The following is a 17,719-nucleotide window of genomic DNA, read 5'->3' as shown; positions in this document are numbered from 1 at the left end:
CCTCTAAAAAATGAATATTTGCAGCATAATATGATACATTGTTTACAGAATACCGGAATTCCTCTTTCAAATAAGGACACTTCCCCCCTAAAGATCAATTTCTGTTCTAATTTTTGAAATTTACACACGACTTTCACTACATAGACCAGAAATAATAAGTTCTCTCTAAAGCATCACCATTTATCCTGGCAAATATTTGAGTTTCTTTTGAAAATATGAATTTTCTTCACTAAAAATAGCATTTTCTAAACCTAATACCTGTTTTCATAACCAAAAGAAGATATTTTCTCTAGAAAATGATGCACTGTAGCATTATAGGATGCATTTCTACCAGAATACCCGTTTTCCTCTACAAATTATGGACATTTCCACCCAAAATGACAGTTTCTGTTAAAATTTTTACCATTTACACATGAATATCACCACTTCTTCCAGAAATAAGAAGTTCTCTCTTAAGTATCACACCGTATTCTGGCAAAAATACATTTTTCTTACCTAAGAAAATGCTTTTCATTCCTGAGAATAGTATGTTCTAAACAACATATGGTTTTTAATTCCCAAAAGAAGATATTCTCTCTACTAAATGATACTTAGGAGCATAATATGACACATTGTTTCCAGAACACCAGTTTTACTCTACAAAATAAGGACAGTTCCACCCGAAATATCAATTTCTGTCAAAACATTAAAAATTTTCACACGAATATCACTACACATACCAGAAATAAAAAGTTATCACTGAAGTATCACTAATTATCCTTGCAAAAATTTCATTTTCTTTCAAAAATAAAGCATTTCATTCCTAAAAATAGCATTTCTAAACAAAACACTGGTTTTCATACACAAAGAAAGACTTTATCCCTACAGAATGATGCTTTGGAGCCTAATAGAATACAGTGATTCAAGAATTCCCAAATTCCTCTACAAAATAAGGACATTCCCACCAAAAATATCAAGTTGTGTCATAATGTAGAAAACTTTCACACTAATATCCTTGCTTATCTCAGAAATAAAAAGGAATCTCATAAGTATCACTAATTATCCTTTCCAAATATTTCATTTTCTTACCAAACTAATGCTTTTCATTCCTAAAAATAGCATTTTCTAAACAAAATACTGGTTTTCATCCCCAAAGGTAGACATTATCTCTACAGAATGTTCCTTTGGAGCATAATAGAATACAGTGTTTCATGAATTCCTGTATTCCTCTACAAAATAAGGACATTTCCGCCCAAAATATCAATTTCTGTCAAGATTTAGAGAACTTTGACAATAATAGCAGTACTTATCCCAGAAAAAAAAAAAGGTACATTCTTGAGTATCACTTCTTATCCTTGCAAAAATACATTTTTCTTAACAAATACAATGCTTTTCAGCCCTAAAAATATCATTTTCTCCCCAAAATACTGGGTTTCATCCTCAAAAGAAGACAGTTCCTCTAGAAAATGAATATTTGCAGCATAATATGATACATTGTTTACAGAATACCGGAATTCCTCTTTCAAATAAGGACACTCTCCCCCTAAAGATCAATTTCTGTTCTAATTTTTGAAATTTACACACGACTTTCACTACATAGACCAGAAATAATAAGTTCTCTCTAAAGCATCACCATTTATCCTGGCAAATATTTGAGTTTCTTTTGAAAATATGAATTTTCTTCACTAAAAATAGCATTTTCTAAACCTAATACCTGTTTTCATAACCAAAAGAAGATATTTTCTCTAGAAAATGATGCACTGTAGCATTATAGGATGCATTTCTACCAGAATACCCGTTTTCCTCTACAAATTATGGACATTTCCACCCAAAATGACAGTTTCTGTTAAAATTTTTACCATTTACACATGAATATCACCACTTCTTCCAGAAATAAGAAGTTCTCTCTTAAGTATCACTCCGTATTCTGGCAAAAATACATTTTTCTTACCTAAGAAAATGCTTTTCATTCCTGAGAATAGTATGTTCTAAACAACATATGGTTTTGAATTCCCCAAAGAAGATATTCTCTCTACTAAATGATACTTAGGAGCATAATATGACACATTGTTTCCAGAACACCAGTTTTACTCTACAAAATAAGGACAGTTCCACCCGAAATATCAATTTCTGTCAAAACATTAAAAATTTTCACACGAATATCACTACACATACCAGAAATAAAAAGTTATCACTGAAGTATCACTAATTATCCTTGCAAAAATTTCATTTTCTTTCAAAAATAAAGCATTTCATTCCTAAAAATAGCATTTCTAAACAAAACACTGGTTTTCATACACAAAGAAAGACTTTATCCCTACAGAATGATGCTTTGGAGCCTAATAGAATACAGTGATTCAAGAATTCCCAAATTCCTCTACAAAATAAGGACATTCCCACCAGAAATATCAAGTTGTGTCATAATGTAGAAAACTTTCACACTAATATCCTTGCTTATCTCAGAAATAAAAAGGAATCTCATAAGTATCACTAATTATCCTTTCAAATATTTCATTTTCTTACCAAACTAATGCTTTTCATTCCTAAAAATAGCATTTTCTAAACAAAATACTGGTTTTCATCCCCAAAGGTAGACATTATCTCTACAGAATGTTCCTTTGGAGCATAATAGAATACAGTGTTTCATGAATTCCTGTATTCCTCTACAAAATAAGGACATTTCCGCCCAAAATATCAATTTCTGTCAAGATTTAGAGAACTGTGACATTAATAGCAGTACTTATCCCAGAAAAAAAAAAAGGTACATTCTTGAGTATCACTTCTTATCCTTGCAAAAATACATTTTTCTTAACAAATACAATGCTTTTCAGCCCTAAAAATATCATTTTCTCCCCAAAATACTGGGTTTCATCCTCAAAAGAAGACAGTTCCTCAAAAAAATGAATATTTGCAGCATAATATGATACACTGTTTACAGAATACCGGAATTCCTCTTTCAAATAAGGACACTTCCCCCCTAAAGATCAATTTCTGTTCTAATTTTTGAAATTTACACACAACTTTCACTACATAGACCAGAAATAATAAGTTCTCTCTAAAGCATCACCATTTATCCTGGCAAATATTTGAGTTTCTTTTGAAAATATGAATTTTCTTCACTAAAAATAGCATTTTCTAAACCTAATACCTGTTTTCATAACCAAAAGAAGATATTTTCTCTAGAAAATGATGCACTGTAGCATTATAGGATGCATTTCTACCAGAATACCCGTTTTCCTCTACAAACTATGGACATTTCCACCCAAAATGACAATTTCTGTAAGAAATTTTTAAATTTACACAGGAATATCGCCACTTCTTCCAGATATAAGGAGTCCTCTCTTAAGTATCACTTCGTATTCTGGCAAAAATATTTTTTTCTTACCTAAGAAAATGCTTTTCATTCCTAAGAATAGCATATTCTTAACCACATCTGCTTTTCATCGCCAAAAGAAGAAATTTTCCCTACAGAATGATGCTTTGGAGCAAAATACAATACGGTGTTTTTACAATTCCCAAATTCCTCTACAAAATAAGGACATTCCCACCAGAAATATCAAGTTGTGTCATAATGTAGAAAACTTTCACACTAATATCCTTGCTTATCTCAGAAATATAAAGGAATCTCATAAGTATCACTAATTATCCTTGCAAAAATTTCATTTTTTTGCAAAATAGTTCTTTTCATTCCTAAAAATAGCATTTTCTAAACAAAATACTGGTTTTCATACCCAAAGGAAGACATTATCTCTACAAAATTATGCTTTGGAGCATAACATGGTAGATTGTTTCCAGAATTCCTGTATTCCTCTACAAAATAAGGACATTTCCACCCGAAATATCGATTTCTGTCAAGATATAGAGAACTTTGACACCAATAGCTGTACTTATCTCTGAAAGAAATAAAAAGTTCATTTTTGAGTATCACTCTTTATCCTTGCAAAAATACATTTTTCTTACCAAATAAAATTATTTTCATCCCTAAAAATTGCATTTTCTAAACCAAATAATGGTTTTCATCCCCAAAGAAGATATTTTCTTTACTGAATGTTGGTTTGTTGGATAAGAGAATCCATTGTTTCAAGAATTCCTGTTTTCCTCTACAAAATAAAGACATTTCTACCCCAGTTATCTGTCTCCAGATGAAGGTCAACCCAATGCTGCCATGACTTGAGCAGGTTGCCCTCCCTTTGCTGCTTAACCCAATGCTGCCATGCGATGTGCAGGGTGCCCTCCAGTTGCAGCTCAACCCAGTACTGCTATGCCTTGTGCAGGTTGCCCTCCATCCAGCTGCAGCTCAACCCAATGCTGCTCGTCCATTCGTTGCTCACCTGCTTCTGCTCCTGCAGCAGCTTCAGACACTGCAGCGCTGTTAATGTTCCGCTGGCAAATTGGGCCCGCATTGCTGCACTGCTCATACAGCTCCTTGCAGGACCTGAGCCAATTGCAGAATGGGGCCAGTGGGTTCCGTGCTGCCCCACTGCCCCTGCCCCACCCTGGGTGGCTTCTATGAGGTCAGAGTGTCATTGTGACACACCAGCACTGGAGGGTCCTTGAAGGTCACAGACGCAAAGCATGGTTTGTGATGGAAGAGTCCTTGAAGGTCATTAAGAACCAGGGAATCACAGAATCACAGAATCACAGAATCACAGAATTACCCGGGTTGGAAGGGACCTCAAGGATCATGTAGTTCCAACCCCCCTGCCTAGCAGGGCCACCAAACATACACCTCTACTAGATCAGGTTGCCCAGGGCCCCGTCCAACCTGGCCTTGAACACCTCCAAGGACGGGGCATCCACAACCTCACTGGGCAGCCTGTTCCAGGACCTAACCACTCTTCTAGTAAAGAACTTTCCCCTAACATCCAACCTAAATCTTCCCTCCTTCAACTTAAAACCATTTCCCCTAGTCCTGCTATTATCAGCCCTTTCGAAGAGTTTACTCCCTTCCTGGGAGTAAGTTCCCTTCAGGTATTGAAAGGCTGCAATGTGGTCGCCCCGCAACCTTCTCTTCTCCAGGCTGAACAAACCCAACTCCCTCAGCCTGTCCTCATAGGGGAGGTGCTCCAGCCCCCTGATCATCTTTGTGGCCCTCCTCTGGACCCTTTCCAATATCTCCATATCTTTTTTGTACTGAGGGCTCCACACCTGGACACAGTACTCCAGATGGGGCCTCACAAGAGCAGAGTAGAGAGGGACGATCACCTCCCTATCCCTGCTGACCACCCCTCTCCTGATGGAGCCCAGGATCCCATTTGCTCTCCGGGCTGCCAGAGCGCACTGCTGGCTCATGTTAAGTTTCTCATCTATCAGGACCCCTAGGTCTTTTTCTGCCGAGCTGCTCCTTGATGGCCCTCCTCTGGACCCTTTCCAAAATCTCTATGTCTTTCTTGTACTGAGGGCTCCACACCTGGACACAGTACTCCAGATGGGGCCTCACAAGAGCTGAGTAGAGAGGGACAATCCCTATCCCTGCTGACCACCCGTCTCCTGATGGAGCCCAGGATCCCATTTGCTTTCCGAGCTGCCAGAGCGCACTGCTGGCTCATGTTAAGTCTCTTGTCCATCAGGACCCCCAGGTCCTTCTCAGCCGAGCTGCTCTCAAGGACAACTCCTCCCAGCCTGTACAGGTGCCTGGGGTTCTTCCGGCCCATGTGCAAAACCTTGCACTTTGCCGTGTTGATCCTCATTAGATTCACACAAGCCCAGCTTTCTAGTCTGTTGAGGTCCCTCTGAATGGCACCCCTTCCTTCCAACGTATCGACCGCACCACTCAGCTTGGTGTCGTCAGCAAACTTGCTGAGGGTGCACTCAATTCCCTTATCAATGTCATTAATAAAGATGTTCAAGAGCACCGATCCCAAGACAGACCCTTGAGGGACACCGCTCGTTACTGGCCTCCACCTGGACATAGAGCCATTGACCACCACCCTCTGTCTGCGGCCTTTCAACCAATTGCTTATCCATCGAGTTGTCCACCCATCACATCCACTTCCCTCCAATTTGGAGATGGGGATGTGATGGGGGACCATGTCAAAGGCCTTGCTCAGGTCCAGGTAAATGACATCAGTCACCTTCCCTTCGTCCACCAACACCGTCACTCCATCATAGAAGGCCACAAGATTAGTTAAGCATGACCTTCCCATGGTGAAGCCGTGCTGGCTGTCTCGGATCACATGCTCATTCTTTATGTAATGGAGCATGTTGTCCAGGACGATCTGTTCCATGATATTCCCAGGCACGGAGGTGAGACTCACCGGCCTGTAGTTCCCCGGGTCCTCCCTGCTCCCCTTCTTGTATATGTGAGTGACATGACACATCCAGCAGCAGCTCAACCCAATGCTGCCATGCTATGTGCAGGGTGCCCTCCAGTTGCAGCTCAACCCAGTGCTGCCATGCCTTGTGCAGGTTGCCCTCCATCCAGCTGCAGCTCAACTCAATGCTGCTCGTCCATTCATTGCTCACCTGCTTCTGCTCCTGCAGCAGCTTCAGACACTGCAGCGCTGTTAATGTTCCGCTGGCAAATTGGGCCCGCATTGCTGCACCGCTCACACAGCTCCTTGCAGGACCTGAACCAATTGCAGAATGGGGCCGGTGGGTTCCGTGCTGCCCCACTGCCCCTGCCCCACCCTGGGTTGCTTCTATGAGGTCAGAGTGTCATTGTGACACACCAGCACAGGAGGGTCCTTGAAGGTCACAGTGGGTTTGTGTCTATGTTGGGTTTGGGTTTGAGGATTGGGTTTGGGGTAGGGTTGGTTTTAGCTTTGGAGTTTGGTTTTGTGTCTATGTTGGGTTTAGGTTTGGGGTTTGGGTTTGGGGTAGCTGTGGTTTTAGCTTTGGGGTTTGGGTTTGGGGCAGGGTTGGTTTTAGGTTTGGGGTTTGGGTTTGGGATAGGATTGGTTTTAGGTTTGGGGTTTGGGTTCAGGGTAGGGTTGGTTTTAGGTTTGGGGTTTGGGTTTGGGGTAGGGTTGGTTTTGGTTTGGGTTTGGAGTAGGGTTGGTTTTAGGTTTGGGGTTTGGGTTTGGGGTAGGGTTGGTTTTAGCTTTGGGGTTTGGTTTTGTGTCTATATTGGGTTTAGGTTTGGGGTTTGGGTTTGGGGCAGGGTTGGTTTTAGGTTTGGGGTTTGCGTTTGGGATAGGGTTGGTTTTAGGTTTGGGGTTTGGGTTTGGGGTAGGGTTGGTTTTGGGTTGGGTTTGGGGTAGGGTTGGTTTTAGGTTTGGGGTTTGGGTTTGTGTCTGTGTTCAGTTTGGGGTAGCTGTGGTTTTAGCTTTGGGGTTTGCATTTGGGGCAGGGTTGATTTTAGGTTTGGGGTTTGGGTTTGGGGTAGGGTTGGTTTTGGGTTGGGTTTGGGGTAGGGTTGGTTTTAGGTTTGGGGTTTGGGTTTGGGGTAGGGTTGGTTTTAGATTTGGATTAGGGTTTGTGTCTATGTTCGGTTTGGGATAGGATTGGTTTTAGGTTTGGGGTTTGGGTTTGTGTCTGTGTTCAGTTTGGGGTAGGGCTGCTTTTAGCTTTGGGGTTTGGGTTTGTGTCTATGTTGGGTTTGGGGTAGGGTTGCTTTTAGGTTTGGGGTTTGGGCTTGAGGTAGGGTTGGTTTTAGATTTGGATTAGGGTTCAGGGTAAGGTTGGTTTTAGGTTTGGGGTTTGGGTTTGTGTCTATGTTGGGTTTGGGGTAGGGTTGGTTTTAGGTTTGGGGTTTGGGTTTGTGTCTGTGTTCAGTTTGGGGTAGCTGTGGTTTTAGCTTTGGGGTTTGCATTTGGGGCAGGGTTGGTTTTAGGTTTGGGGTTTGGGTTTGGGATATGGTTGGTTTAACGTTTGGGGTTTGGGTTTGGGGTAGGGTTGGTTTTGGGTTTGGGTTTTTGGTTTGGGGTAGGGTTGGTTTTAGATTTGGATTTGGGTTTGGGGCAGGGTTGGTTTTAGATTTGGATTAGGGTTCAGGGTAGGGTTGGTTTTAGGTTTGGGATTTGGGTTTGTGTCTATGTTGGGTTTGGGGTAGGCTTGCTTTTAGGTTTTAGGTTTGGGGTTTGGGGTAGGGTTGGTTTTCGATTTGGATTTGGCTTCAGGGTAGGGTTGGTTTTAGATTTGGATTAGGGTTCAGGGTAGGGTTGGGTTTAGCTTTGGGGTTTGGGTTTGTGTCTATATTGGGTTTAGGTTTGGGGTTTGGGTTTGGGGCAGGGTTGGTTTTAGGTTTGGGGTTTGCGTTTGGGATAGGGTTGGTTTTAGGTTTGGGGTTTGGGTTTGGGGTAGGGTTGGTTTTGGGTTGGGTTTGGGGTAGGGTTGGTTTTAGGTTTGGGGTTTGGGTTTGTGTCTGTGTTCAGTTTGGGGTAGCTGTGGTTTTAGCTTTGGGGTTTGCATTTGGGGCAGGGTTGGTTTTAGGTTTGGGGTTTGGGTTTGGGGTAGGGTTGGTTTTGGGTTGGGTTTGGGGTAGGGTTGGTTTTAGGTTTGGGGTTTGGGTTTGGGGTAGGGTTGGTTTTAGATTTGGATTAGGGTTTGTGTCTATGTTCGGTTTGGGATAGGATTGGTTTTAGGTTTGGGGTTTGGGCTTGGGGTAGGGTTGGTTTTAGATTTGGATTAGGGTTCAGGGTAAGGTTGGTTTTAGGTTTGGGGTTTGGGTTTGTGTCTATGTTGGGTTTGGGGTAGGGTTGGTTTTAGGTTTGGGGTTTGGGTTTGTGTCTGTGTTCAGTTTGGGGTAGCTGTGGTTTTAGCTTTGGGGTTTGCGTTTGGGGCAGGGTTGGTTTTAGGTTTGGGGTTTGGGTTTGGGATATGGTTGGTTTAACGTTTGGGGTTTGGGTTTGGGGTAGGGTTGGTTTTGGGTTTGGGTTTTTGGTTTGGGGTAGGGTTGGTTTTAGATTTGGATTTGGGTTTGGGGCAGGGTTGGTTTTAGATTTGGATTAGGGTTCAGGGTAGGGTTGGTTTTAGGTTTGGGATTTGGGTTTGTGTCTATGTTGGGTTTGGGGTAGGCTTGCTTTTAGGTTTTAGGTTTGGGGTTTGGGGTAGGGTTGGTTTTCGATTTGGATTTGGCTTCAGGGTAGGGTTGGTTTTAGATTTGGATTAGGGTTCAGGGTAGGGTTAGGTTTAGCTTTGGGGTTTGGGTTTGTGTCTATGTTGGTTTTGGGGTTTCAGTTTGGGGTAGGGTTTGTTTTAGATTTGTGGTTTGCGATTGTATCTATGCTGGGTTTGGGTTAGGGGTACAGTTGGTTTTAGGTTTGGGGTTTGGGTTTGTGTCTATGTTGAGTTTGGGTTTGTGTCTGTTGTCATGGTTTTGTAATTTTGCTATCAGTATCAGTATTCCACATCATAACATCATGTAAAGTATGGATACTTCTATTGAATGTGCAGTCCACAGAAGAAGACTACATATCCCATAGAACAACAGGGTTAATGATAAGTCACGGGACCAGGACGCTGTATAATCTCGTTCCCAGGCTGGAGTGCCCTCCTTCTTCTCTCGAACTTCTCGGAGAGTGGGAAGCGTTCCAGCCGTGTCGCCTAGAGTTCACAGTAGGCCTCTCGGTTTTCGGGGACTCTCTCTCTCTGTTTCGTTCAATTTGTTAGCCTCAATTATATTATATTGTGTTATCTTGTATTTCGGTATCATATTTAGTAAAATAAGTTTTTTCCTCCTTAGATTGTCGCTGTTTTATCCCACTCCCTTTTTCCCCCTCCTTTCCGGGCCCCGGGAGGGGGGCCCACGGGGTGGCTTCCCCTGTCACGGGCATAGGTAAATCTAAGTAACCCGTGACAGATTTTTGGTGGAGAATGCGGGCATAGAGCTTTTTAGCTTTTAGAACAACTCTCTCTTTACTCTTAAAGAGCTTCGTTAGGGGAGTGTTATCTTTTCGTAGCTGCTCACTGAGAACGTGACCTTGAAATACCAGGCAAATTGTCAACATTAAGGGCTACTGAAGAACAACAAAACAACCATCAGGTAGATAAAGCTGCCAAAATTGAGGTGGCTCAAATTGACTTAGACTGGCAGAATAAGGGTGAATTATTTCTAGCTCGATGGGCTCATGAGACCTCAGGTCATCAAGGAAGAGACGCGACATATAAGTGGGCCAGAGACCGAGGGGTGGACTTAACCATGGACGCTATTGCGCAGATTATTCATGATTGTGAAACATGTGCCATAATTAAACAAGCCAAAAGGATGAAACCTCTCTGGGAGGAAGGGCGGTGGCAAAAGTATAAATATGGGGAGGCGTGGCAGGTTGATTATATCACCTTGCCACGATCTCGCAGTGGTAAGTGTTATGTACTCACCATGGTAGAGGCAACCACTGGGTGGCTTGAAACATACGCAGTACCCCATGCTACTGCTCGAAACACCATATTAGGTCTTGAGAAACAAGTCCTGTGGCGACATGGCACCCCAGAAAGAATTGAATCTGATAATGGGACACATTTTAAAAATTCCCTTATAAATACTTGGGCCAAAGATCATGGCATTGAGTGGATTTATCATACTCCCTACCATGCACCAGCTTCTGGTAAAATTGAACGATATAATGGGTTGTTGAAAACTATGTTGAAAGCAATGGGTGGCGGAACATTTAAGCACTGGGAGAAGAATCTGGCAGAAGCCACTTGGTTGGTGAATACTAGAGGATCTGTCAATCGTGATGGTCCTAGTCAATCTAGCCCCCTACACACTGTAGAAGGAGATAAGGTCCCTGTTGTACATGTAAAGAACATGTTGGGAAAAGCTGTTTGGGTCCTTCCAGCTTCTGGAAAGGGCAAACCTATCCGTGGAACTGTCTTTGCCCAGGGACCTGGGTGTACTTGGTGGGTAATGCAGAAGGATGGGGATGTTCAATGTGTGCCACAAGGGAATTTGATGCTGGGGGAGTGCAGTCAATAATTTTATGTATTTATATGTATATATGTTTGCATGTGTAGTGTATTTTAGTTATTATAGTTGTACATTTAGTTATGTTACATGTAATTCTACTGTTTAGCTATCATAATTTTACATACGTGTATATATATGTATATATATATTTACCATGATGTAATAATGTAGAATAAGGGGTGGAATGTCATGGTTTTGTAATTTTGCTATCAGTATCAGTATTCCACATCATAACATCATGTAAAGTATGGATACTTCTATTGAATGTGCAGTCCACAGAAGAAGACTACATATCCCATAGAACAACAGGGTTAATGATAAGTCACGGGACCAGGACGCTGTATAATCTCGTTCCCAGGCTGGAGTGCCCTCCTTCTTCTCTCGAACTTCTCGGAGAGTGGGAAGCGTTCCAGCCGTGTCGCCTAGAGTTCACAGTAGGCCTCTCGGTTTTCGGGGACTCTCTCTCTCTGTTTCGTTCAATTTGTTAGCCTCAATTATATTATATTGTATTATCTTGTATTTCGGTATCATATTTAGTAAAATAAGTTTTTTCCTCCTTAGATTGTCGCTGTTTTATCCCACTCCCTTTTTCCCCCTCCTTTCCGGGCCCCGGGAGGGGGGCCCACGGGGTGGCTTCCCCTGTCACGGGCATAGGTAAATCTAAGTAACCCGTGACAGTCTGTGTTGGTTTATGGTTAGGCTTTGGCACTGGATTAGGGTAGGGTTGGGTTTGGGTTAGGCTTCGGCCTTGGATTAGGGTTCGGTTTTGGTTTAGGGTTTGGGATGGCGTTTGGGTCAGAGTTAGGGTTGTGAATCATGCACAACTTAAGCAGATCCAACCTGAAGGACAAAGGCGCTGGAGTAAATGTCAGCTCAGGAACAGAACTGGGAGTGGGCCGCAGAGTTTGCTTTCAAGGGAAGATTGGACAGATGTGCTGCTGTTGAAAATAAGATTGCAGATGTGCTGGTGTTGAAGATAAGATGGCAGAACAGATGCCTCAGCTGGACGTAGCATCAACAGGAACCAGTTTGGGCACCCCCCCTTAGAGAGTTGGGCATTTATAGTGAGAATGGCTATTAGCCTTCATCCCACCACCACCAGAGATGTTCATTAATGCTTGGAATCTCTGCCCATGTCATTGGGATTAATGACCATGTATAGGCTATGCCTATCAATGGGTAGTCGCTGCAGTGATCCCCACGCACCCAGTGCTGCAATAAAGGGAACAGAACTCATTGGCGTGTCACATTCCTGTCTTGATTTCCTTGGCTTCACCATGGCCACAGCTTATAGGACTGGTCATAGATCAGCTTCCAAAGCCCCTTTTTTTAAAGGAGATGCCACAAAGCTGTACTGCCTGGTGGTGTTGTTGATCAGGTAGTAGAGAGCATTCAAAAGGCTCCAAATGATGCATTATAGAAAGCTGCAGCCACATCATGAATCCCTTCCCCTGCCCCCATCCCCAAATCCATCACCAATCAACCCCTCCATCCACGGCCCCAAATCCCCCCCTTCCATTTCTAGGAACCAATGAAGCTACATTGTGTGCCTCCGGTGGCACAGTGGTTAAGGACGCCACTTTGCAACACCAGAGGCCCGGGTTCAAATCCCCCCTGTGTCGCAAGTGGTAGAAGTGCCGCTCTGCTACACAGGAGGCTCAAATCCTGGGGGTTGGACTCGATGATCTCTAAGGTCCCTTCCAACCCGCATGAGACTGTGATACTCTGCTACATCCATGGCCCCAGATCCATCTCCAATGAACCTTTATTCACAGCCCCAAATTCATCCCTCCATTTAGAGGAACCAATGAACCCCTTTATCCACAGCCCCAAATCCATCTCCAATGTACCTCCACCCATGACCCCAAACCCATCACCAATGAACTTTCATCCACCACCCCAAATCCATCCCTTTCATTTATAGGAACCAACGAACCCCTTCATTGATGGTCCCAAATCCTTCCCTTCCATTTATAGGAACCAATTAACCCCTCCATCCCATCCCCAACCCCCCACTTCCCCCTTCAGCCTCAACGCACAGAACTGACACATTGTGGGCCTAAAAATGAACCCAAAATCCAAACCCTAAATAAACAGGCCCAAAATGATGCAAAATGAACCCAAAACCAGACCCCAAATTAAGCCGTGGGGCTTCCAAACTCCACCTCAGCACCTTCCCACCTTTGGCTGCTTGATGCCCCCCATGGCAGCAGCTCTCCTGCCCTGCTGCAGCCTGTAGAGCATCTCCCCCCGGTTCCTCCTCATCTTTTCCTCATAGCTTCAGCCCTTTAAGGTCACGACGTCGCCATATTCCTCCTTCAGCTTCTTCATCACAGCCTTCAGTTCCCCTTCGTACCTCGTGAGCTCTGCGTTCAGCTGTTGCCGTGTCTCACCAGGCCATGATGGGAGCCCATGTTGGCCTTGGAAGCCATTGGGGTTGGAGTCTGGGATCCCACGTTGACCTATAAAGAAGCCATTGGGGTTGGAGTCACGGCCACCCAGGAGGGGGGTTGAAGGCAGAGCACAGATGAGGGTCCTGCATCCTGAAGGAGCATCTGGTACAGAGCAGACACATCTGAAGGATGAGCTCCAGCATGGCTGGCACCAACAAGGAGCAACCCAGGATGAGCAAGAATGGCCCCAGGGTGGGAACTGCCTCTGGACAGACATGCAGTGACACTGAAGGTGCACGTGCCCACAGCCACCAAGGGAGCGGTGCTGCAGCCAGTCTTGGGATGGAAATGGCACTTTCCATCTGCCACCTCCATCCTGCCCAGCAGTGGGAGGGGTGCCAGGAAGCAGCAGATGCAGAGTGTGACCTGCTTTTATTTTAATCTCCAGAGCGAGTTGCCGTCTGGGATGCGGTGGCCGCCTTTGTATGAGAGAATCATGGAACAATTGGAGCAGGAAGGAACCCCAAAAGGGCACCCGGTCCCACCGCCCTGCGGGGAACAGGGACACCTACCTCCAGATGAGGTTGCTCTGAGCCTGGTCCAGCCTGGCCTTGAAAGCCTGTCTGGGCACCCACCACCTCTCTGGGCAAGACATCCCAGTGCCTCACCACCCTCCAGCCAAATCCTTCTTCCTCCCATCCAAAGCCAATCTTCCCTCTTTCTGCCTGAAACTGTTTCCCCTCCTCCTATCCCAAGTGACCCTGCTAACAGCTTTAGAAAGCCTTCATGCAGCATGAAAACATGCCTGTGAGCAAACAAGCAGAGAGAGCAGCAAGGATTGCTGTTGCACTGCGTCACGCCGCTCACTGCCCTCTCCTCCCTTACCAACTCCCCAAAATAAAGCCCACCCCCCCCCCCTTCAATATATACTCATTAATAACACACACACACACACCCTTTATATAGAAACCTGGAACGCAGCGTTGGGTGCGGCGCAGCCCCGGGGCAGGAAGCGCTGATGATGGGAGGGGGCCGGGCCATATACACTCATATGGGCCCGCCCCTAAGCTCTGCCCCCCTGCACGGAAGGACACAAAGTTCCCCTGTCGTGGCTGTGGGTGACCACTAGGGGGCGCCGTAGGCATAAAGATTGCCCCCCACGCCCCTTCCCCTTCAACCCAATTTGGTTCCAAAGAGACCCCCCGCCCCCCCCATTAAACTGGGGTCTTAGAGTGCCCCCACTGACTCCAAATACCTCCGCCAACCCACCCTATAGACCCCAAACCCACCCCACTGCACCCTAATCCCACCCCACAGCCCCCAAACACTCCCCCAAGCCCACCTTAAAACCCCCAAAGTCCACCCCATAACCCCCAGATACCCCCCAAACCCACCCTATGGCCCCAAAATCCACCCCTCAGCCCCCAAATACTCCCTTAAACCTACAATATAGACCCCAAACCCACCCCACTGCACCCTAATCCCACCCCACAGCCCCCAAACACCCCCCAAGCCCACCTTAAAACCCCCAAAGGCCACCCCATAACCCCCAGATACCCCCCAAACCCACCCTATGGACCCCAAATCCACCCCTCAGCCCCCAAATACCCCCTTAAACCCACCCTATGGATCTCAAATCCACCCCTTAGCTCCAAAATACCCCCTTAAACCATGCTGGAGCCTTGGGGGCGGCTGTTGGCGGCCCTCAGCCCACAAACCTCTTCCGCTCCCTCTGCCGTTCCCCCCCCTCCGCCCCACGCAACCAGGTCAGGCCTCTCCGGTCTCCACTCCCCCTTCCCCCCATTATCCCCAATGGGTCCGTGCCGTAACCCGCTCCCCCGGAGGGAACGCGTGCTCTGCGGAAATGAGTCCCCTGGGAAACGCGATCCACTTCACTGGCGTTCCGCCCTTGCTTTGGTTCCTACGGCCTACAGAGCCGGAGGAAGGCGATCCCGGGAAGAGGGGGGGGGTGGTGTCCTCAGAGGAGTGGGGACGTGTCAGCTGTGTCTCCACGGAGGGCTGTGTGTCCCCCCCCTACAGGTGGAGCTGCTGCTGCTGCTGCTCGTGTACCCCCGTGGGCGCCCCCCCCCACCACCCAAAACGAAGGGGGGCTGCGGGGATACCTGAGAGTATTGGCTCGGGCGCCCGGCCCCCCCCGGCCCAAAGCGTGCAGCCGCTACCTGCGGCGTTTGGCTGCCCAGAGCCTGGGGGGGTTACGGGAGGGCTTTGGCACGATGGGGAGCCCCGGAGGGGAGTAACGGCTTTGCCTCCGTTTGGAGCCCGACAACGCGACCCCTCCTCATCGCCTCCACATCCTGCCGGTGCTGCTGCAGGTGGGGGGGGGGGCTCAGGGCTGATCGGTGCGGTTGGAGTCGGGGGGAGCAGAATTAAGGCTCACCCTGCGCCCCTCCCGGTTTCCCCCCCACCCCCCACTCCTCCCGGTCAATGCCCTATTCAGCTCCTAACGCCCCTGGTGGTGGGGGGTGTCTCCAACTCCTCTTTGCCCCCCCTTACTTTACCCGTAGCGGCTCAATTGCGACCCTCCCCCCACCTTGGGATGCCTCCAGGCGACGCCGCATGTTCGACGCCATGTGGGAAACGCTGGGAGTGGGACCCGAAAGCCAGTTGGTGTGAGAAGGGGCTCGGCCCCCCGCCGTCATCACCCCCTTCATGTTGGATGAAGGGGACGGAGATGGGGGGTGGGTGGCGGCCGCCTCGTTGCCCCCCCGCAGTCTGACCATAGGAAATAATTCATCTCGATGGTTTTCTTATGGATTCATTTGCTTCCTCGAGGTTGTCCTGACATCTGGCAATTTCCTTCAGTAGCATTTTGAGCCTTTTCACTTCTGCATCCTTCTGCTGTAGAAATATCACATTCCAAACAGGACGAACCAGATCATTTTAGAAACAATTACAAGCCAAGTTGCATTTTGGTGTTAAAAACAGCCATAGACTCATAGAATAGCCTGGGTTGAAAAGGACCACAGTGTGCAGGGTCTCCAACCAGCAGACCAGGCTGCCCAGAGCCACATCCAGCCTGGCCTGGAATGCCTCCAGGGATGGAGCATCCACAACCTCCATGGGCAACCTGTTCCAGTGTGTCACCACCCTCTGTGTGAAAAACATCAACCTAATATCCAACCTAAACGTCCCCATATAACTTTAAAACCATTCCCCCTTGTCCTATCACTATCCACCCTTGTAAACAGCCATTCCCCTGCCTGTTTATATGCTCCTTTCAAATACTAGAAGGCCACAGCGAGGTTTCCCTGGAACCTTCTCTTCTCCAAGCACAACAAGCCCAGTTCCCTCAACCTGTCCTCACAGGAAAGGTACTCCAGCCCTCTGATCATCTTACTGGCCCCCCTTAGCATTATTTGCAATTCTCTTTTGCCTTCCTGCAAGCACACCTGCTTCAGGGCACATTTCATCCCACTGTTAGGCCTTGTAAGAAGCACTATGGCAAGTCCATATGCAGAAAACACTGGCATTCCATTCACTAACAGAGAAACTATTCTGCCCTTGCTCCTGACTCTTGTCCCTGCCTCCTCCTGCACTGGGCAGTGTTTGTGGGCAATGAAAGAAATACCCACATTCTGGAAAATACAGACAAAAAAGAAACAGGCAGAAAAGCGGCACTAATACTTTGTCACTGGTGGGAATCTCCACAGAAAGTGCTGTGCTAAAGGTGTGAGGTTAAGGTATCATCACTGTCACGATAAAAGTCACAGCATGGAAGATTTAGCGATGGCGTGCTGACTAGAAGGAAAAAACAACACTTACCTTGGAGCTTGTTCATTTTCTCTCCTATCATCGGATATCTTCTCATCATCTACGTAGCTCTGAGGTTGGCCAAAGCCTGTTGCCATGAGCTTTGCTAAACGCAACAGTGCTGTGGCTCAGAGGTATTACACCGGCACATAGCATAGGAGAACTCCATAACCCAAGTGTCAAGGGAAGAAGGAAGGGGAACTGTTACAATTAATTATGTTCACTAAATTGATAATTGTAGGCTTCTTGTCACACACTACTGCCTACAGCAAAACAGCACAGATGTTGACAACTGTGATTTCTGCATACAAGCAACCACTCGAGGCTGAGCACACTCTCCTGTCCCTTTGCCATGTCTAGAAAGACCCAGAAGAGCTCAGTGTTCTCTTGCTGTTAGTTTACATCCTCCAAGCACTTCCAAAGGCACGCTGCTCTGTAGAAAAAGCTGAGCTGCCCAGAAAGTTTGTGCAGGAAGAAGGCAGCAGTGTCAGTGCACGTCATCCTGGGGGATCTGAAAGCATTTGTGAAGAGAACAGGGAAAGAAGAGGGAAGAGAGCAAAACCAACAGGCACTAGCACTGCTGCCCACAGGGGGCGGGGCTTGAGGCAGGGCCTGTGCCAGAGGGGGGCCTGGCACAGTTAGGGCCAGCTCAGGGCCCAGAGCAGAGGGGGAGCAGGCAGAGGCAGGGCCTTGGGGCCCAGGATGGAGGAGGACCAGGCACAGCTGG

Source organism: Coturnix japonica, chromosome 16 (genome assembly GCF_054131305.1).
Source record: "Coturnix japonica strain WE chromosome 16, WE-NBRP24, whole genome shotgun sequence".
Classification (NCBI taxonomy): domain Eukaryota; kingdom Metazoa; phylum Chordata; class Aves; order Galliformes; family Phasianidae; genus Coturnix; species Coturnix japonica.
The sequence above is the reverse complement of the archived record's forward strand: the minus strand, read 5'-3'. Positions refer to the sequence as shown.